This window comes from Pteropus alecto, unplaced genomic scaffold (assembly GCF_000325575.1).
Source record: "Pteropus alecto unplaced genomic scaffold, ASM32557v1 scaffold25, whole genome shotgun sequence".
NCBI lineage: Eukaryota > Metazoa > Chordata > Mammalia > Chiroptera > Pteropodidae > Pteropus > Pteropus alecto.
This window is the reverse complement of record NW_006441955.1, coordinates 29,159,723-29,183,329: the sequence shown is the minus strand read 5'-3', so window position 1 is coordinate 29,183,329 and position 23,607 is coordinate 29,159,723. Positions and strand designations below refer to the sequence as shown.

Genomic DNA, 23,607 nt, shown 5'->3' with positions numbered 1-23,607 from the left:
AATTGGGAAGATTTTGCCTGTCACCAGTCTTTCTGTGAGTACCCTGTGGAGGCCTGTGAGAAAAAGCTTGAGGGTGAGTACAATCTTCCCTCGTTTGGGGGATGTTCAACTATCCTAAACTGATGTATCAGCCCACATGTGTCTTTAAAATTCTTTTAAATTTTAGGTATTTTTTTTCTTACCATTTGTATGGTGGCCACTAGTTTTTCTCCTACTCTGCCACAGGTCAAAAGATTCATTTGTTCCATTTGTCTTTGAAGAAGCGTAACTCATGGAATTCAGATTATTCAGTTGCCTTGTGATCTCAACTCCCTGAAATGCTCCAGGAAAGTTATGATTTTTGTAGATTACTTCCTTTTTTCCCCTCTCATTTTTAGGTTTAGTGTGATAATCTTTACAACTTTGTACATCCTAAGTGGAAGCTGAAGTATTGTATTCTTCCATTTTAAGGAGTAGAAATTAGTTCTGGTTAATTTAAGCAGAAAATCACCTTATATTGATACTGGGGAATTAACAAAATCCACAGATAAAGTAATGAACCAAGCTGAAATTAGACAAGAACTGGGACTATTCTAAGGATCCAGGCAATAAGGACTACTTGATGATTTTGTTAGGGTACCTTTACTGGAAGGAATGAATTTTAACTGTCTTAGGTTCTCAAGATTCAAAATCTTGGGAAAATGTGAGATTGGTCACTTTAGTCTTTATGCTTATCTTTGGTTTTATGAAGATACCCTGGTTATCCAATACACATAGATGATAGGAATGCACCAGAATAAATGTTATATCACTGGAATAGGATGAATGGATTCTGGGCAGGCAAGAAAAACAATTTTCCACTATGCCTACATATGTTGTGGGCTTACTGATTTAATCTACTATAATCAAGATTTCATTCATTTGTTCAGCAAATATTTACTGATTATATGTTATGTGCAAGGCAATGTTCTTATTGGAATTACAGGCAAATGACCACAAAATAAGGAATGCTTTATTAATTAAATTATAAATTTTTGTGACATATTTGAATCTGTTTTTGCTTGCTTCTGTGTTCTCGGTATTATTCTTAAATATTTAGATAACAATAAGCACCTAAAATGCTAATTTATTTTGTTTTGGCAGTGAGTATAAGGGAAGAGTAGACAATAATATGAGGGAACTTATTTTTGCTCACTGAAAATGCAAAATCATCATGTGGATTAGTATATGATACTTTAAGGAAAAAAGATAGCATAACCTTTGGAAGGTAAATGCTCTGTATATTATCAAAAATACTTTTTTATCTTTGTATAATTAGGTAAATTTCAATACTTTCTATATTCTGAGAGTATTATTGGATCTATTAGTCTTGGCAGTGACAAGGCAAAAAGGCAGGTCAGAGGCAGTACAGAAATATATTTGATAAATTTATTTTTCATGAGTCAGATTTTTATTCCTTGTACTTTTAAGGAAATTACTCTTCTTGCAATCTGAGAGTAGGCCAAAAGGTTTGCAAGTTTAATTTTGTATTATTTCCTTGGCTGATGGAATGGGTTTTCTTGACGAATGGAGCTGGTAATAAAATGTTCTGTGTCTGAGATACTTGGGTCCACAAACGGGATGAAATATGTTGGCTTCTCTTAAATAGGCCTTAAAGTGAAGCAAGTAAGGTGGAGCCCAGGAATCAGGAAGACCTAGATTTAGGCAAACTTAGATTTAAGTTCCACTTCGGCAGTTTCTAACTTTCTAACACTAGGAAATTTATTTACTAAAATTATTTATTAAAATTTCAGTTTCCTCATTTATAAGATGGGAATAATATGGTCTCTTCACAGGTTTTAAATGAGAATTAAATGAAGTGCTTAGTATAGTGCATTTTACTTACTGAAAGTTCGATAAAAAATAACTATCATTATTAGCTCTCTTATAATACTCTACCAGGCTAGTCTCTTCTTAGATGAATTTAGGTTGAATTGTTTACAATTCTGAAGATAAACTTGATACACTGAAATCCTGTTATTAAAACATTGATTTACCATAATTATCAACCAGAAATGTTATAGTCATCTTAAAATAACCAGATGTGCAAATTATAATTATAAAAAGAAAGGCATCTGTCATTAGGAGAAGCAAACAGAAAACCACATCCTTAACAGAGTGAAGAAATGGGGTTAAATTGAGTAGGAAGGACCATGTTCCTTCTCTAAAACTCATCATTCCTGTATGGGAATCTTGCACGAGACTATAGATTACTCTCTTTGCTTGAGAGCCTGACAAGGTTGTAGTCTCTCAAATCTAATTATAAAATCATAGAACCATAATCAGTATGACAAATATTTGAGGGTTTTTATTTTTTATCTGCTTTACTTTGAATCATTCCTTCTCTAAGTGAAAGAGGAATGGCATTATGGGTTATAAGCCAGGTGGACTAGACTTTGGTCCTTGGACCAATCTTTAATTTTTAATGTGACTCTGGCAAATGATCCTATGACTCAGTTTCCTTTTCCATCACACTGATTATAAAATTGTGTTTCCTTAAACTTCAGCAGCTGTGGATAAAAAAGGAGACACAATAAATACAAGTTAGTATTCCTGCTTTTCCCTCTCATCTTTTCTAGGTTCTTTTCCTACCTTCTCTTGAGGTACCTTGAGTTCCACTCAGCATCTTCCTCAGTTATTTCAGGGAGGTAAATGGGGCCAGTGAAGAGTTGCCCAATAAATTAGGACACCCAGTTATCATAGAGCAATTGCCATTTCCATCCTCTTTGCTTGAGCTTCCAAGAAATCAGTCTGTTGCTATCTCTGGTGCCACTTCTCCCCAGTTTGCTGGGATTGCTGATGCCTGTGCTAAGTTACTGTCCTCAAAATGGGTTCAGCTGAAATTAGGAAGACGAGCAAGCAGCAATAACCCCCAAATTAAATGAAATTAAACCCATCTTTGTCATGAAGGTCCCATATATTATTGTTTTGTATTCACAATGCTGGGAATCTCCAGACAGAAGACAATATTGGCTCAGATTTTCTTGCCCTCACAACTTCAAGAAAGAGCTGCGCAGAAAGCCTGGGTCTCCCTGCTCTTCAGGCTGTGGTAGTAGCGGGAGACCTGACAGCAGAAGGGTTTCTTTCAAGACAACAAAAGAATCTGGCAGCCTCCGCTTTAAATTATAGCCACCGTAGGTAGATATAGCTTCATCTTTTATGGTCTGTGAGATTTCTGTTATTTAACATCTGAGCTCCAACGAGTCAGTATGGGAAAATAACCCATCCGATAGCAGTCATCAGAACGAACATACCACTGATAGACTGCTGATAGAGGAGGCAGTGACATCTTGAACTAAGAAAGATTAAAGACCAGCATAAAAAATTCTTTCTGAAATTGAAAACACAGTTTCCAAAATAAAAAATTCAGGAGAAGAACTGAAGGAGAGGATAGTCTCCATTGAAATGTGAACCAGTAGTCTGAAAAATCAAGTGCTAAGAAATATCTCAAAGCATAAAGCAAAAAAAGTGAACCTCAAAAGGAAATAGAAATCAGGTCCAAAGGACCTAATTTGTATGAAATTTCAAAGGGAAAAGAAAGAATAAACAGAAGTCAGACAAAAAGTGTAACAATGGGAAACAGCAAAATTGAACTCAGAAAAATGTGTTGCCCTTAATTATGGAAACAGAAAGGTGAAAATAAAGGAATTAAGTACTTAATAAATCCAGTAAGAACAATAACAACAAAAACAAAGCAAAAGAAACTTTGAAGAGACAATTAATATTTATAAAAGTTGAAATTATTGAAATAGATAAAATAGTAGAAAAGAATAATAAATTCAAAGACTGATTTTTTAAAAGACCGAAAAATAGTTAAATACCATGTGAGCCTGATTAGGAAAAGAGAATGAAATCAAAATTAGGCAAGATTAACAATCTAGATGGGGGAAAAAATTTAAATCTTTTCTTCGATTAAATTAATTAATTAATTGATTAATTAAAAAAATCTTGTTAGGAAAGAAATTAAAAGAATTCTAATTAAATATTAAAGGCAACTCTAAAGAGCATTAAAAAATACCTAGAAGAAATAAATACTTTCTTAGGAAAATATATATTACAAATGACACAGAATTAGTGAAAACTTGAATAGACCAATTAGTATAGAAGAGATTGGAGAAGTGATTAATGATTTCCTATTGAAAAAGGCAGCAGGCAGAGATAGATTCACAGTTGAAATTTTAATCTAACCATTAAAGGATAATTCCAGTGTTGTTTAAACTATTGCGGGTCTTAGAAAAAGATAGAAATTTCTTGAGTTAATTTTATGAATCCAGACTACCTCAAATACCAAAGCCAAAGAAGGAATTCAACAATAACAATGAAAAGTGCAGGCTAATTTCACCTATGACTATAAATATCAAATGTTTACATAATATATCAGAGGCTATAGTAGAGAAGTGAATCTAAAGAGTAATACAGCATGACAAAACAGGCTGTACTAGAGGAATAAAAGGGTGGTTTAATTCCAGGAAGTCTATCTATATATTGATTTCATTAAAAATTAAAGGGAAAATAACCTGACCATTTCTCAATAGGTGATGAAAGGACATCAGATAAAGGTCAAGCAACCAATGCCAAGGGTAGCCTTAAGCAAAAGAAGGAAGTTACTTATATAATAAAGAAAAGCCTACTAACAAGCATTATCTCAAATGGCAAAATTAAATATTTCACTTAAAACCAGGAATCAGACAGGCATCACTATAATCACTTGTATTGGTGATTCTAGCAAATGTAAATACAATAACTGGTATAAATAATGGAGATAAAGTTCTTGATGCTGGTGATATGCCCATTTTATTAGAAAACTCGAGACTCTTGTGAAAAAACAAATAAGAGAATTTAGTGTGTTGGATGAATACAAAATAAATTACAGAAATAACCAATCTCTTTCCATTCAGGCAAAAGCACCTAGAAAAGAAAATGAAAAGAACATTTCACTTGAAAGACGAATGATACAACATAATTTGGTATAAATTTATAAGAAAGGTTCAGAACATATGTGAATAAAGCTATAAAAATATCCTTGGGAAATGTGACAAAATATAAACAAATGGAAAAATCTATTATCATCTTGGATGAAATGACTTGCTGATATAAACATGTCAATTTTCTAAAATTTAATGCATAAATTTAATGCTGTCCTAATTAGACTCTTAGTATCACTGCCTAAATACGGTTATCTTAAATTTAACAATCATCTTCCTCATCCAGGCTCCCTTATTATGACAGGAAATCCTCAGTCAGCTGTCTCCCAGGTGTTTAGGAACAGTTTCAACTCATGCTCTACTGTTCTACACTCCTAGTCCAATGATCTTGCCCCTGTACTGGTCACCAGTGTCCTTTATGAGAATATGCCTTTTCTGGGCAGAGCCCTTCCGTATTGGTGGCAAAGCTGCACAGAGGTTTATGGTAGACTGGGTGAGCGAATGGCCCTCTCTCCAATTCCTCTCTCCAAGTAGTACTTCTTAGACCTTCAGGTACCACACCATTCTCTGCATTGCTTTTGACAATTTTCAAAGCCACTGACACAAAATTTTCCTGTCCTCCATTCAGAAACATACACTCCAGTAACATCAACTTATATAAACAGATGGCTAGCGATGTCACCAGTCCATCAGGTTTACAACTGATAAGGTACTAAATCACAGTTTGGTCTCAGGTAGACCACCTATGCTCTTTTTTTATACCCCTGTCAACCAGACAGAGAATACTAATTCAAAAGGCATCTGTTTACTCCAATTCTGTTCCTATGTTGTCTCCTTTGAAAGTGAACAACTGTGCATGTAGAGAAGAATCACATATTTCTGAGGCTGAGGCCATCCTGGCTCTGAATCTCAGCTGCCAGGCTTCCCTGGGGATCTAGTGCCCAGACTCCTCAGCAACACGGAGCTCTGGGGATTTCTGTTGCGCTGGTACTGATGTGTGAATCTTTAAAGAGTTGACATAATAACAATGGCACAACATAAGGTAATTTAATTTTATTTCTTATTTCTCAAAAAGCTTCCTTAAGATGATGGGAAAATTGTTAAGAGCCTGTTACTTCTCTAAATTCTAGTAAGGTATATGACATTAGGTTCATTTAAAAACTCTGAGATTGGAAGAATAATAGTATAAAGTATAATATAGTAATAACAGTTTAAATGTAGTATAAAGTACAATATAGTATAAATGATAGTGAAAAATGATTAATAAAAATGTAATGAAGAGTACTGCCTCACCCTTAAATGACCCTAACAGTGCATTTCTGACATTGATGTTTCTAGGCTAGCTCTGGGTGAAGTCTAGCCTCTTCTTTCTGATCCCTATTCCTAACCGAAGAGTGATGTCCACCTTGGATACTTAACGGCCCCTTTCTCCAGCACGAAACCTAGTTTTCACAAACGAAGGATAAACATTCAAGTGCCAATCATGGACGTGATAAGGCTTAGTGTATATTTCTTGGAGGCTTTCTAGTGGAAAGGCACTAGTTAAAAACTCCAGGTTACGATGCCTGCTTTGCCACTCGTAATCGGAGATGTGAATCCAGCACAAATAACTCTGAGTCCAGTTTCTCTACATAAAAAATGATCTGGCAACAATATTACCAATTTCTGTCTTTTTTCCCCCTTTCTGTTCTATAATGAAAACTATATGTTTATCTCCTTCTCCATCGTGGTCTAGAATGAACCTGTGTAGCTTTGAAGAGGAATTTTCCACTCAAATGGCTAACCTTGTAATCAGCTCTCTGTTCTGCTTCTGTAGACAGAAGCTGCATAGAGGAATTTTCCACTCAAATGGCTAACCTTGTAATGAACTCTCTGTTCTGCTTCTGTAGATACGCTTGCTGCATAGGCTGCTAGGCAGGGTGACCTCGAGATCAACTGAAGACTCCCCTTTGCTTGTTCTATCTAGATAACAGATTTATTGCCTTTGCTTGTTCTGTCTAGATAACAGATGTATCCCCTTTTGCTTGTTTGCAGATAAGCCTTATAAAAGTAAGGTTATCCCTGAGCTTGGGGCCCAGATCTTCAGAGGCCTAGCTCTTCTGAGACCTCCAGTGTAATAAACCTGAGTTCTCCAACTCTGAGTGGTGCTTGGTTTCTTGCGGGTCTGATTTTTCTGCAACAGCTTGGGCCAAGGACCACAAAAGTGCTTTCGCAAAAATTCAAGGGATGACTGTGAGAACTTCTCCCTCAGGTTCTATAAAGTTCATTTCATGTAAGGACATGCTTCCCTCCCCATTCCCAAGACACTAAACTCTAAAATGGTTACCATGACCCTCAAATATTTTAAAAATTTCCTTAATAATCTTTTATAGATCTGTATAAGATTTCCTTAATAATCTTTTATAGGTCTGTATATGCTTCCTAAATCTTCATTTCAATACTGTGGTTCAATGTTTTCAGTAACACTGTGATTCAAAACTATCCCTCATTTCCTAATTTCTACAAAAGATGGGGCTCTACTTGATTTTATTTTCTAACTTTCAAGCGGCCTTGGATACCCTTTTATTCTTTGTTATACAAAGATGCTAGGATAAAAGATTTGAGGAACCCCTTCAGGGACTCAAGATGCCCAGCTCTGTTTCGCGGTAATATGTGCACCATGAACTGGTACCATAGATCCCACGCTGGAACAAGAGGTGACACGAACAAGGCTCAAGCCACCTCCTTTCGCATCTTCTTAGGAGGGAACACCGCCCAGGCGACACCGCCCAGTTTCCCCAGTTGCTAGGTCCTCTGTTTGCCGCGTTCTAAAGGAGACCCGAGCGGGACCAAGGCAAACGAGGGGGAGGGGGGGTGGTGGTGCTCGGAAAAGCCAAAAGACTGTTTTCTGTAAACAGCCAGGAAAGGAAGCCGCTCGCCTGACGGTCCCCGCTGCCCCCAAGACCTCCCCGCGCAGAAGGGGCTTAGGAATCCCCTGGTCCTTGGTTCCTCCCAACCGTCGCCGCCCCGACACGCCCTCGGCCTCAGCTCCGCGCCGCACGTCGCGCACCCCCGGTCGCAGCCCATGAATGGTCTAGCCCGTGGGTAGCCACCACCCCTTTCAGCAGCGACAGCTGCTCCAGCTGCTCGGGGTCGAGCGCCGGAGCCCTGGTGGTGGCTGCACTGGCGGTGGGCGAGCGGAGGGGAGCACCAAACCACCAGCTCAGACTGCGGCCCGGGAGTGGCCGCCCGTGGGAAACCCGGACGCGCTGGAGCTGCCTGCAGCGGGGAGGCGAGGACCGGGGCTGGGGTTCCGCACGGGAGTGAGTACCTGAAGCCCTGAACCTCCCCGAATCCCCTTTACGCCCCCAGGTGCCTGAGGTCTCGGCCACCCCCTGGGACGGTCTCTGCTCTGGGGACCCTGTCCCCCTCGGGAGCGGCAGAACAGGGAGCTGCTGCTGTTAGGCTAATGATTCAGCACCATTTGTGACCCAGAGGTTTGGGCAGAATGGGGGAGGGAGGAGGACGAGGTCACTTGTGCTCTCACCCCAGTTTCTAGGCTCCAGAACCACCCGGGCGGGTGGGGTCGGGTGGGGTGAACAAGGAAGCTCCCTGCCGGTTTGTTCTGAAATTCTGTCCTTTTCACACATCCTGGTTTGAACCTCCCATGAATATGCGGTGCGATCTTCAAAGTGTGTCAGATTAGTGTCTCTTTCAAGCATGCAGTCAAGTCTAGGGCCGTTGTCGATATATCTGTTTCTCTACTTCTCGCTATATTGTATGTCTAATTCATGCCATCATCCACTTAATTTTACATCGCATGGCATTCCCCTACTAATGTATAAGAAGGATGCTGTATCAAAGTTGTCTTGTATCCAGGGTTCGTTTGATAGGTCCTGGCATAGGAGGAAAAGATTTAAGGTAGGAAATAATTATTTCAGAGCCTAGGCACTTATATATATTATTTCATTAAATCATCACAGCAACTCAGAACCAAATGTGGAAAATGAAGAGCAGGGAATTTAAATTATGTGCTCTAGGTCACAGAACAGGTATTTGAATACAAATCTCCCTGACCCTAAAGCCCATGGATCTTTCACTGTATTAAGAAGTTTAGCTAAGTGTTCATATATATGATCTATTGACCATAGAATTAATTTTCATGGGAGTAATCTTAAACAACAGCAAGAACAACCTGTAAACTTCCTGTATGTGGAATTATTGTTCTTTTAGTATGAAAGTAAGAACATGCTTTGAATTATGTGAAAACAAAAAACATTTTCTTAGGAAGCATTTGCCAAAAGATAATATCTGGACAACACTGTTAGGTCATAACAGGAGATGTTCAACACATTTTTGGCAGTGATATATGGTGGATTTTCAAATGTTGGAGAAACCAATCAGGAAAGTTAAAAAAAATCTGGGTATCTTTCTTTTAAAAACTTTAGGATAACTGTAAGAACAGTTATCTAGTTCATGGAGTGTGTGATTGAACTGTTTTTTGTTGGGTGTGTCACCCCATTATAAGGTAACAGATAAACCCAGACTGATAATGTTATTCTCTTTCTTATGATTCTGTGATTTGCTATAGCAGATGATAATTCCATTTTACAGACTAAGGAACTGAAATACAAAGAAAGTTCAAAATCACCCAGCTAGTAAGTGGTGGATTCTGAACAAGCATGGACTCTTACAAAAATATGTGTGTTATAGCAAAATGTAGTTCTGTGGAGTAGGAAAGTGAATTGATTTGTTTTTGCCGTCCTTCGGAGTCAACAATTATAGGGACCTTGTGTGCTCCTTCTGCAAAAGTAATGGAAGATAGGTTTTTCTTTGTCCCTTGCTTGGCCATTTGATTTGTTTTCATTTATGATTTATATATTTTCTCTTAAGATACATAACTCTTGTTAATGTCTCAGGAGACAGGTTGCTATAGTACAAGTGCTCATTATCTTTAAGTGCTGGAATAGAATTTGATGGCAGACAGGAACATAGTCATTGTAGCTCACTGTTTCTAAAGTATTGAACCATTTGCATTGGAGAATCTTTTTTAAATTAATGGGGACCTTGATAGACTAAAGCCCAGTGCCTAAATAAGGCCATAAAATGGAGGCACAAATTCATATTTGTTATTCAGACAAGACCATAAGAGAAGTATGATCTTGTGAAGAGTCTTAAGTTTGATTCCTAGGAGGTCATTTCTTTTTGTTCTTTATATGGCTGTAGACTATATTGTGAATCTTGGTGAGGCATCTTGCAGTCCAATCTGTTTAATCCCAAAAAGGACAGCAGAATTGGTATGAATGAGTAAGCAAAAAGAACATCACTGCTATTTCTGTTTTTTAAAGGAAAGTACATGGCCTAGGGATGGAAGGACAGTAGGAACGTTTTAAAACAGGCAACATACTTTATTTAGATAACATCACTGAGAGTGTGAAATTAATACCAACTTGGCTTTAGAACTGCATTTTCACTGTCTCTGTGTTTCTCTCTCCTCTCTCTCTCTCTCTCTCTCTCTATTTGTCCATTGTCTAATAAATATTGTCTATAGACCATCTAAATCCTTGTCTTCAAAGAACTTAGTCTAGCTATAGAGACATTTACTTACACATGAGTAATTAACAAGATAATTAGAATGGGATTAATACCAGAAAAAGGTGATGCAAACTTAAGGTATTATATAATACATTAATAAGAAGGAGAAATAGTAAAGGCTGGGGTCATCAGAGGTTCGGGAAAGCCTTCCTGGAAGGAAGGGAATTAAATAACTCTGAAAGATGGGAAGGATTTCCATAGGCAAAGAGAAAGCCAGACAAACAGGTTCAGCAAAGACGTGCACATATACCGTTTGGATACACAGTGACAGATTATGAAGAACCTGGAATATCAGGCAGTGAAATCTGCTCTTTAGCTGGTAATCATAGGGAACTAGGTTTCTAAGTAGGCCAAATTTCTCTTTGGCTGGCTTTGCTCCCATTCTCCATATTTCTTGCTCCAAGTGCCCTTCCAGAAAATGGCATATTTCCTGGGTACTCATATTAAAAGGATTAGTTTTCAACTAAACGCAGAAAAAGTTTTTTTATGCAAGTAAAACATGTCCTCTTCCAAAGAAGTTTGCCTTTTTAAAAGCTTTCCCTCTCCATTACAGAATTATGAACAATTTGGAAATTATAAGACTATAAAAAGAAAGAAAATCACCATAATCTTACTAACTAAAGTTAACCACTCTTAATATTTTGATGTTTCTTCCACCCTTTTTTCTTGCAGTTTTAATCATACTATATATATTACTTTTTATATATTTTTACATTAAATTTTATAATATTAATTTTCACTTAATTACAATTGAACAGTGAACATTTAAAATGCCTACATAATTTTCTACTAGGTTGATTCCTAATCATTGCTCATCGTCACTATATTATTGATAGTAATAAACAACACTATGATGAACATGCTTGCTCATGGCTCTTTTCTATATTTTGGAAATTAGTTCCTCAGGATAGAGTCTCAAAAATAAAATTTCTTGGTTAAAAGATACGAGTTATTAGTTTGACATTTCTTATTGAAATATAATTGACATATAACATTATATTAGTTGCAGGTAAAACCGAGTGAGTCAACAGAGAGTCTGTACCCACCCGCGTGTGCAGTGAGACAATGAGAACTGACACTGGACTTTTCAGTGGAGAAAGATTGGCTATTTTATTGTGAATGGTGCTACCCAGTAGAATGGGAAGACAACGCTCAAAAGCTTACTCCTCGATGGTTTACAGACAAGAGGTTTTATAGAGCAAAAATCATGAGTAATCATGAGTAAGGGGTTTAGGGTCATGGGCTATATTGATTGGTCAGTTCTGATGCAAGCTTTAGCAATCTGATTTATTCAGCTCCTGGTGGCATCCTGTTCAGGTTTACGTGATTATGACTAGGTAGTTTCCAACAGAAAGAGAGGCCTGTAAGGCATCTTGGGATTGTGGGTCAGTGACATTATCTTAAGAGCAGAAAGGAAAGAACAGAGCTATACATTTCATATTTAACAGTTTACATTCTTCTGTTATCTTAAGCAGAGTTTAACCTCCGAAGCTTGCTTTATAAGCAGGCCTACCTGCCCCAGGACATGACTACATTCCAGTGCAGCTCTGGCTCTTAGCAAGGGCTAATTTAATAATTTTAACTAAAATTGAGCAACATTCTAATATATCTAGTCTTGTGATTTGCTGTCTATTTCAGATGTACAACATAATTATTCGAATATTTGTATATATTATGAAATGATGACCACAATAAGTCCACTTAACATTCATTACTACACATAGTTGCAAAAAAATTTTTTTTCTTGTGCTGCTTAGTTTGGCTATTTTATGTAAGTTTTGAAACTCTACTGAATTCTGTGTGTTCTCTTTGGAACAGTTACATATTAAGTATAAGATATTTGCATGTTAATAATAACATTCAATCCTGTCTGGCTCCTCAGATTATTCTTTCAGGCCACCTCTTCTTTTGAGGAGAAAGACTCCTTAAATCCTGGGGTCTGGGAGAAAGGCAGACAGTTGGGGCCACTGAGGAGAGAAGATATAAATAAAGTTGGAGAACAGGTTTGGTGAGAATGAGCAAGAGTTTATAGTCAGAGAAGGGATGTATGTGATAGACTACTATCTGATCCTAATCTTGTATTTGTGCCCCCTACCCCGCCCCAACCGTCTCCACCTCCACCGCCTGGAGGACATCTATCTATTTCAAACTTCAGCTTCTTCTATTTTCCTCTATCTGCTAGCAAAACACATGAACTCACTCATGCACTCTAATTTGGAGAATCCACATAGGTGAGGGCAGGTGTTCTAGACCTCCCAGTTCCAAGCAGAAGCCCTGGTTACAGGTACAAGAGTATGTGGTGGACACTGAAGACACCACTCCCATCCTCCATGTACATTGCCAGAGACGGCCTTTGAGAACGGCAGCTACTGAAGACACATAACATTCCCACTGTCCCCTCCAGGCTCTCCTCTGCTTGTTCCCAATATCCTCCATTGGAGGAAATTTCCCTCATGGAGGAGAGAAGCAGTGCCTCAGTTTCCTCTACCAGTTGTAGGGACATATGACACTACCTCCTTAGACAAGCACATTGGCCAAGTCCCAGGATCTCACCTGAGCTTTGTCCTTGTCCCACCCCTACCCGCTTTGGGAAGCTACTGAGGCAGGGAGGCTGTTAACTCTCTGAGGACAAGTGGAAGGTGAGGCAGGGGACATGAACATGTCTTGAGGGCACAAGGAGGCAGCAGAGAGGCAGGTTCTTATGCAGTCCTCTGAAACCTGAAAAGAAACAGTGAAAACTGAACCCTTGCATTACAAACCAAGAAGAGGGGCCCCTTCGCAGGATCTGACAGATGGTTTCTGGTGGAGGCTGGACATTGAGGTAGCCAGAATGTTTTGGGCAGAATTTTCCCTGTACTTAGTTGGGACCTATTCTTTAAAACTATTTGTTTAAGCTTTTAGAAGGTGGTAAAACTATTTCTATTCTTTTCAGGCATTATTTGTCAAAGGTGAACTGGGCTTAGCCAACAGTTTCCCTAGGGCTAAATTAAAGTTAAAAACTTTAAATAGGTTTGCCTATTTATTCTCCAATATTTCTTATGTTAGTTCCCATTTAACATTTATCTGCTGACATTCTCCTGCCCGTAGTACATATAGTAGTTGACAAAGCCAAGGTGCTGGGATTGTTAGGCTCTGGAAATGTGATAAATAAATTTTTCTCTTTTTTCTTTTATTTTTAACTTGCAAACAAGTGGTCGGCCTATGTTTCCTTGACTCCTTTGAAGATTTAGTATTAGGTGGTTAAATGGTCACTAGGTCTCTTCTGGGGCTGACCTAAAGATCTCTGAGAACTCCTTTCTTTTGAAATTGATGATATCCTTGGTCCACTGAGTATGCTGAATTATCCACATTGCTTGATTTTTCTAAATTGGTTGTGACACCCAAGCTTTCAGACTTTTGTGTTATTTTGTTCCTTTGCTTAGCCCAGTGAAATGGGACATTATGTTTGACAAAGGATTATTTTGAACATTTCTCTCTTTTACCCACTACTTTGCAAAGTCTGAACTGGTGCCAAATCTAATTCAACAAGATGGCAGTAGCTGTTTTTATAAAAGTTCTCCTCTCTCTTCCATTAGTGTATTTGCAGCAAAGCTGACTTTTGAAAGTAAATTGCGCATTTGTAGATTTGGAAGATGGATCAGCAGTAATCGAGGCAGCAGCTTCAAGATTATTTCAAGGCTTTCTGTTTGATTTTAAGATTTTAGAATTTTAGGGCTGCTTAGATACACATCTCATTTAAGGTAGTACCATCTTTCTTTTGTAAGAGAAGTGGCCCACTTAAAATTTATTTGTGTAAAATCTGCTTTAATTGATGTGGTCCTAATACTACGTTTCACTGGCTTTGTGATATGAGTAGTCATACATGGAGAGTATGGTAGGAAAAGTCAACAAATGTGGATATACTTTGAATCATTGAATTTGATGGAAAATTTTTTACGTGTAATTTTGTCATCACTATTATTTAAAATTCATGTTTTCAAGGTACTTAATAAATAAAATCTGTAACAGTATGTGACGTTCATAGTGATTGCTAAAAAATCAAGACAATGATTTTAGCACACATCTTAGTTTATATTTAGAATCAGTCAGTCTGCAGTTACCCAACAAATATATGCTAGTTACTCTATGGAAAAGAAAGAGAAATTGAACATTTTCTATAATCAGCTTACTGTATGTGAAACCAGATGGAGGCATTTTCATTTAGCTTTAGGTTTGATCACATCCAAGATGATAATATTTAGTTACTTAGCATCTCTCAATCTAGAATCCTAAAGGATGGCGATATTATTTTCTCCATTTTAACAGTGTGAAAAATCAAGCCGGAAAGAGGGTGGGGCCGGGTTTGGGGAGAAGAAAACAGGCAAAATTTTCATGAAGAATCAAAGTAGGATTAGAAATTGGTCTACAGCTGCCATTTTTAGAAACTAATTTTGACACTAGAAGCTAGTATTTGCTATTATGTATTAACAAGAGGGTACCCTTTATTAATTTATTAGTTTTGCTGATTTTAGTTCTTTTAGGGTACTTGAAAAAGTAACTTGTCAAATTTATTGAATACTTTTCCCAATCTCTGACATCTACTTTTCATCCACATCTACTTCCCCCTTGTTCAATAAATACACATTTCAACACATTATTTTTGGAAAATTGAAACAAGTTATTTCTGGAACTTTCTGCAGAAATTAAAGGCAAATAGACATTTTAAATAATAAAGAAAGCTTTACGGAGGCATCAGAGATTCTTAAAATCAAGTGGACTGTATATATGTGGAAAAGCTTTTTCAGTTGTCAAAAATCATTGCCAAAAGAGCATTTTTGGCAGAAAGTAAAGTTCGCTGCTACATATGTTAGGGGGTTGTCATTTTGGAATAGGAGGTATTTTCTCTTTTAAAAATTTATCCCAGTACATATGTCAAGAGCTATTTTCATCCTTGAATAAGGAATTAAAGGTCAAGTATGTTCTTCATTAGTTATAGTATGGCATATTTACTTCCATAATGTGCTTGGGAGTGTATCTGTGAATTTTGTTTTCAGAGCCCATAAGGAACCAGAATAATAAACATAGGAGGGATTGAAGGTCCTAAAATGTAGCCTCTATTAGAAACAAAATTAAGCACGTATACTCAGCAATATCTATGAATATAGAGATTTATATCTCCAACTAAAATTACCTAATGGTAGTCTAACCTCCTTGATATAACTACATATTCTGCTAATATTAAAGTGATTATTATGTTTTCTGGAAGAAAAAAGCAATAACTTTTTTCGGAGTAGTATAAAAATATTGTGATTTATGTAATTATTTGGGTGATCTCTGGCATTTTGTATGTATTGTACAAATGCAACTTTTTCTTAAAGTTAATATTTTGTAGCATTGGTTATTGTTTATATAATTTTTTTACTGTGATAAAAGATATATACATGAAATTTACACCTTTAACCATTTTTAAGTATACAGCTCAGAAGTGTTAAATTATTCACATTGTGGTGAAACAGACCTAAAGAACTTTCAGATCTTGCAAATCTGAAATGTTTTGTTTTTTTTTTGTATTTTCTTTTGAGTAACTATAAATAATATTTCATTTTAAATTTGTTTCCATGTTTTTGTTGTCATTATACAAAGTTTGTGTGTTTAGCTTATATCTTGAAACCTTACTGAATTCACATTTTGGATCTAAGATTATATAGATCCTTTGAGTTTTTTTTTTGTAGACAATAATGAGTTTTTTTTTTTTTTTAATGCACTGGTGATAATGTCATTTCTTTCTTTTTTTTCCAATGCATATGCCAGTTTTATTTCTTTCTTTCCAATGCATATGCCTTTAATTTGTTTTTCTTGCCTTATTACAATGTCTAGAACTTCGAGTATTGTGCCAAGTTAGAATGGTGAGAGTAGACATCCTTGCCTTTCCTTGTTTCCAATCTTAGAGGAAAATTATTCAGTGTTTTACTATTAAGTATGAAGGATGAAGTAATTTAGAATATTTTATCAAGATTTAACTCTAAGAGAGTACAAGAAATATTTGTATTACTGTCCTTTGATTTTGATTATTGTAAATGGCTTTTCTTTTGTACTTTTCCCCAGTGCTTGTTGAGGTATAATTTATATATAGTGAAATATACAACTCGTGAGTTTTTAGAAGATTTTGGTAGATAGCGTTGCAGATATGTAGTTTGTATTAGTATGGATATTCAAGATGAGATAAAAAAGAATCTGAGAATATCAGTGAGAAAAAGATACAATGACGTGAGCTAGGGGAGACATAGCTTACAAAATCTGTTTTCCGAAATCCTGCATATTTATTAGAGCTGGTCCCACATTTAATACTGATTTTTCTATCTTCCAGGCAAAGAGGAAAACACAAAAAGTTTAATGATTAATGGAAAAGCTCATCCATGAGAAAACAAACCATTTGCCTAAGAGGAACAAAGTTGTTCCTGTATAGAATCCAGAGTGAAATTTCTGCTATAATTTCTTTTAATGTGGATGCAGTATAGTGTAATGCAAAATGTCCTCAGCATTGTTATAGTGAGATTCAGCAATGTTTGTTGGGGTATTTTTTTATAGTATCCCTTAATATAGGCCCATGGTACGGCTCTGTGTTTTTGAGAGAAATAACCTCTCAAGATCTGATTATTTTCTTCTTTAACAAATGAGAAGAATATTTGCCTTGAGAGCATTGTGATGTAAGTAAAGATCACAGTGTGTGCTCAATAAATTATAACTGTTCTTCTTAAAGCAGTTCTGTGTGGGTGAGTGTGATGTTACAGTGTCTCAAAGAAGTAAGGTTTTGCATGTTTTAAGAATTTCTTCATACTTATTTTCTTACTTGAGATTTCCTGGAAATTACCTGCTATTATTTGTTTTCAGTCAAGTAAAGAATCTTGTGCTTTGAGAGTCTACGGGGCTGAGTAATAGGAGTTTCCTAAATATATGTATCAAAAAAGAAGGCCAGAGCACCTCTGCACTAAAGTGGGGTAAAGGAATGCCTAGACGCGTTTTAAAACTTCCTCCAAAATCAATTTTGCATTTATTCCAGTATGCAGAAGAGTGGGTGATGGAAGTTCCAAACTTCTGGCATGAAATGTGGCTCCAAGTGTCCATTTCAGCTAGTGCAGTCTTATTTACAAATACAAGAGGCAGAGCTACCACCTTAACCTCTCTTAATATATTCTTTTTCTAGAGTGTGTTTTAAACCATCAGTCAAGTCTCTATCAAGGGAAAGAAAAAAAAAGTTGGGGTTTGATAAATTCTCACTTAGTAAAAGTTGAATTAGGCCCTAGACTTTTTTGAGCAGAGTAGTAAAATTAGTTTGTAGTAATTGCTGAGCATTCCAGAGGGTTGGCATACTTCATTAGCAGTTTCTTAAAGTCAACTATCAGAACAATGTAATGGGTGTTTGATTTTTTAAAATATTTTGAGTCTTTGGTCTAGTAGAATTTTCTTTCATTAGTAATCCCTTGAGAATTTGCCTTAAGCAAGTCCTACAATGTGTACACATTTTCCACATCATTAAAGCCTTCCAGGGCTATGCATGGAGGACTACCTGAGGTTCACTGTGCTGTCTGCAGGCAGCTGAAGCTAGAGTATGGTCTCTCTGTTTCAAGTGCTCACAAGAGAAAGAAGGGCCCAGATATTTCCTGTCCAAACTAATTTAGTGTAAAGGTCATAGTCTTAGGTTTGGAGTCAATTAGGTACTTTTAATATATGTGAAACTAATGAATGAATTAGAGTCAAGTTTATATCCTAGCCCCATAATTGTCTTGAAATGATATATAACTAATTTGATAATAATATAGCTAAATACCTTTCATACCACAAATTTCTATTTTCATCACTGCCAGATTAGAGGTTTCATGTTTAAATAAATGCCCATTTACTTATAATACATAAATAATATAACATTATATAATAATTAATATTATTAACATGTTGTATTATATTGTATGTTATAATAATATAATAAACTATAATTCATATTTACATTTCCTCTAAATACCAAAACACATCTTCCTTTATTGGAACACCTTCTGGCATAATTTCGACTTAAATTGATCTTTAAAAAATGAGTTATAAAATGAGTTACAAAAATCAATTATAAAAATATTTAAGTTTTAAATATTAGATTTTGCCACCTATTTATTAGTCTTGCTTCTATGGTTGACATTAGTAGTTTCTCATAGGAAAACTAGATGAATGTTTGATTTTTGGCAAAGAGCATTTCTTCTTTATAATATATAAAATCTTCATATGCTATTCTATAGGGTAATTAAAAGTGATTTCCTTCCTTTTTCCCTCCCAACCTCTCTCCCTCCCTCCTTTCTTTCTTCTATTCTTTCCTTCCTTCCTTCTTTTCTATGACTATAATTTATGTCCCATTTGAGTTTTAGATATGGTTCTGTTTTAGGGACCCTTTGTTAATGCGAGTCCTCTAATTTGTGGGTTCTTGTTTGTGAGGAGACAGTTAAGTGGACTAGGAAGATGAAAAAGAAAAGCTTTTCTGGTTCATATAGTCTCCTGGGCACATTTGTAACTCTGTCTCCCTTTCTGACTGGTATCTGCATCATTTTTATCCTGATGGTCTCCTTAAGCAGATGCCTCAGATTCCGTAATAGATAAAGTTCTATTATTTTAACTCTGTGATGTTTAATTATGTATTTGGTGGGTGAGATAGATGTTATATAAAACCGAATGGACTAAATTGAGGAAAACAGGAAATTCATTGCTTGATTATAGGTGACCGGGAGGAATTAAATTCAAAATACAAACTAAATATTTAGCATAGTATAGGCGAAATAGTCATATAACTCTTGTCAATGGAATTAAATGAATAAGGAAAACATTGCTGTATTCTAAAATCATACCTAAATTGTCCAGTCTTGGGACTACACTTTGGCTTTGCAAATTATTTCTTGCACTTCCTTTTGCTGACCCTTTTTCTGGACTGAAAGAACCACATTTAAGTTGAAATTCAAATGTAGCAAACTCTGAGTTTTGTTTACTTCCATTCCTTCTGATTGTGCTCCAAGAGGAAATACTTGGCTTATGACAATTCTTTACCCTCTTTGGACATCATCAGAATTATAGATACTGCAGCCTGTTTTTGCCTGAGATGAATCAGTGATGCTGTCTGCCAGTCTGCTCTAGCCACATTGACTGTTGACACTTATAGCTGGGCATGTAGTGTTAAGTGAGGCTGCATACATTAGAAGATCATAAAAGTCATTTGCTCTGTGCCAAAAACTTGAAAGAAAAAAGTGGTAGGTGACTTTCTTTTTCACCCTTTAAGATTATATAAGTTTGTAACTAGGAATTTCGAGGGTTAACTTTGCATAAAAACTGGCAGAATTTTTCACATGTATTCCTGAAATAGATTTTTATGGAGCACAATCTCTGGCATGCTTCCAATTTTAATTCTCATTTCTTTATTCCATTTCCTTATAAAAAATTAACCACAACCTTTTGAAAAACTTTTCTGTATAAATATGGCATGCTATGCATTTTTTTTCCTTTCTAGATATCCTTTTATTAAAGGGCTTAAGATGTGTTAAAATGATGCTAATGAAAAACAAGCCATGGCATTGTTGGTCATTAGCATACAACTGTGTGTTGTTTAAGGTGCTGTGCTATGTCAAAAATCAACTTTATTGATTTTTGAGAAGAAGATAGTGGTCATAGAGAGTTTACAGTAGAGGTCAGTCATGGTAGGAGAGATTCGGTGAATCTGAATATGGATAGCAGTATAGAGCCAAATTTGGGGCTTGGCTGTAGGGAGGTAGAGAGATCAAGTTTTTAAGAAAGCAATGAACTTGATGTTGGACCTGAGTTCCAGCATTAGCTGGTACCTAACATGGCCTTAGACAAATCAACTAATTTCTTAAACCTCAGCTTCTTCATTCATCAAGTGAAAAAACAGCCCTATTAAGTTGGCTGTTATGAAACAGCATTATTAAATAGCGTTATGAAGGGTAAAAGAATTTAGAGTGTGAATGCCAAAGTAAAACATTTCTTCGCGCAAGTGGCAGGATACCAGTCTCACCATTTATGGCAATGTAACTTCATCCACTTATCTGTAAAAGGGGAATGATAACATTGCCAGTCTTAGGGTTTGTAGATGTTACATGAAATAATCTACATAAAGTGTTTACCGTTGTCCTTGGCACCGGGCAAATATTCATTCATTCATCCATTTAACAAATATTTGTCAAGTGCCCACGATGTCCCAGGTGCTCTCCTAGGTGCTTTTGGGATACACCTGTGAGCAGAACCAAATATAGTCCCTATTCTTGGCAAGTTTATAGGCCAGTGAGAGACATAGATTTCATTAAAAATCAATGTCTAATTACTATAAGTGCTCTGAAATAAAGGTACCCAGTGCTCTGAGGATAATGTCAGGAAAGGTGGGCTCTAACTAGTCAAAGGCCAGGAACAGATGAGGGTGGATTCTAGTCAGAAAGAATAGCGTGCATACAGTCTGTGTAGTGGGAATATGCAGTGGGTGGTTATGAGACAGAGTAAAAGGAATGGTGGCTCAGAATCAGGCTGGAAAGACAGGAAATTAATAGGCACTGTTTCTGTTCGGAGTTCCAGCAGGGAAGTGAAACCATTAAGAGTGATATGGAATTAAGATATTTATTGCTAGGGAGGTCAGAAGTCTACAGAGGGCTTGTCTCTGCATCCAGTGGTGGGTCAGTGTGGTTGGCAGTCAGAAAGAACAACTGGACATGAGCTAGAACCCACTAGGACAAATTAGAACCCATAAGAATGAATTGGAGCCTGTACCTGACTCTTGCCCCCTCCAATCTTGACAATGTGGGTGACCTCCAAGAAGAGCTGGCATTTTTTTACCATGGAGCTTCACATGTACCTGACCCAGGGAGGCTAGATGTGCCAGGATCTGGAGAGTCTGAAGAAGATCTGGCCAGAGCTGGAGGCTCAGACGCTGCCCTCTGTCAAATAAGGGGAGCAAACAGATTAAGGTCAACATGTACAAGCTGCAGCAGTGCATGGTGCCCTATATTGACCTTCAGAGCAAAAAGCTGCAGCTTTACCTCTGCCTTCAAAATTGCATGCAGATTTCTCTTGTGGCCTACTCTAACCTGAAACCATGTAAGGAAGGGATTTCTAGGAAATATTGTTAGCTTAGCTAAACTGATTAATACCACAGGCCTTTTTGGGAAAGGTCTTTTTTGGTTAAGAATGGGCCTTTAGGTTTCATCAAATAGCATTTAAAAGCCATCAAAGGCTGGTTGGGGGAAGGGAAATGGGAGAGTAACATGAAACATTTGTGATCAAAATTGTATTTTGGAATTTGCATTGTAGAAAATGATGGCAGGAGATTAATACAGTAGTCCGAATGAGAGCTTAATGGTGTCTAGAACTAGATGTGGAGGTGAAGGGGATTGAAACAAGTAGATGAGTTCCAGAGATATTCAGAGGATAAGGAAAACAGTACTTGAGGATGGAATTGCTAGGGGTTGAGGGAGAGTAAGTTGCCAAGATTATGAGTTTGGTTTGAATATTCGGAGTTTGCAGTTGCATTTGAGAATTTCCAGATCGTAATGTTCAGCAGCAGTATGATGGTATTAGTCATTGCCATAGTTGTAGAAGCATCAGTAGTAGTTGTTAATATTATTATCATTGACTTACTTCCTAGGGGCCCAGAACCATTCTGATTTATTTATGAGTACTCAGTGTGCTGCTCATTCCCTGGCATAGAATAGGATTAATTTTTTATATCCCTCTCTAGCTCTTTTACTCTATGTTGGCACAATCACACATTTTCTACCCTTTTCCCAGGGCTAACCTCTCTACTTCAGTTAATTCCATCTTCTTCTAGTCCCTACAGGACCCTTGTTCAGGGGTCAGTAAACTCTTCTATAATAGTTCAAACGGTTTCTATTGCAACTCTTCAGTCCTATTTTTTTAGGACAAAGGCAGCCTTAGACAATACGTGAAAACATGGGAGGAGGCTGTGGTTTACTAAATCTTCATTTATAAAACAGGCAGTGCTCTGGTTCTGGCCTATGGGCTACAGTTGTACCCTTGTGCCTAGTCCACTAAGTATTTCATCTCTTTAATTTTTAATTATTTTTAATCCACTGGCTCTCAAATATATATTAAGATTTTTTTTATCATATCTTAACCCCCTATCCCCAAATTTTTCCTTTAGACCTTCTTTCCCCTAAACTACATCCATCTTTCTTTTTCCATTACTTCTTGAAGGTCATCTCTTCCTGCTTCTATCTAGTAAACTCTTAGTAATTTGACTTCTCCTGTTGCTGTCTCAAAAATAATTATAACTTCCACTCTTCTTAATAAGATGACTACTTCTTGATCTTCCCTTTTGATCTTTTCTTCTGTAGTATTTATATGGTTGTATATACTATACCTTTTTGAAATACTATACCATGTTTTCCTTTTGACTTCTGTAACCCTGGAGGCTCCTCATTCTTCTCCTGTCTCTGATTTCTAAAAATTGAGTTAATGCCCACACAGACATACACACACAAATGTATGTAACTTATGTAGAATAAACTGCACAAATCTTAAGGGTACGGCTTGATGGATTTTTAAGTATATATACACTTTTATAGGCATCACCCAGATTAAGATATCAACATTTCCAGCATCCCAGACAGTCATCCTTCATGACTGTTTTCAATCAATTACTACTGATCCTGCCAAGAGGTAGCTTTTATTCTGACTTCTATAACTTTAAACTTAGTTTTCTCTGTTCTTGAACATCATGTAAATGAAATCATGCAGAATATATGGGCACACTCTTTTGTGCCCAGCTTCCTTCACTCATCATTATGCTGTGATAGTATCCCATGTAGTTGTGGTGGTGTAGCTGTAGTTCATTCTTTTTTTTTAATTATGTAGTTTTCCATTGTATGAATATAGCACAATTAATTTATTCACTTTACTCTGGTTTTGGGCTGTTATTACTAAAGCTGTTTGAACATTCTCGTAAAGGCCTTTTGATAGACATGCCCTTATTGGAATTGTTGAAGGTTTGAGATAGAAAGTACCACTAAATTGGAAATGTCTAAAAGAAAAGTTTTGATAATATGGATCTGGAGGTTTA

At 36.7% G+C, this 23,607-nt stretch overlaps 1 protein-coding gene across 1 annotated transcript in view; it reads left to right on the top strand.

The window, feature by feature from the left end:
* Window positions 1-8,036: 8,036 nt before the first annotated feature.
* The window catches only part of TTLL7 (tubulin tyrosine ligase like 7), a 146,727-nt gene continuing 131,156 nt past the window's right edge, over window positions 8,037-23,607 (top strand). The window contains exon 1 of the mRNA XM_006919353.3: window positions 8,037-8,245. The gene's annotated coding sequence lies outside the window, so the exon portion shown is untranslated. The remainder of the gene's footprint in view (window positions 8,246-23,607) is intronic.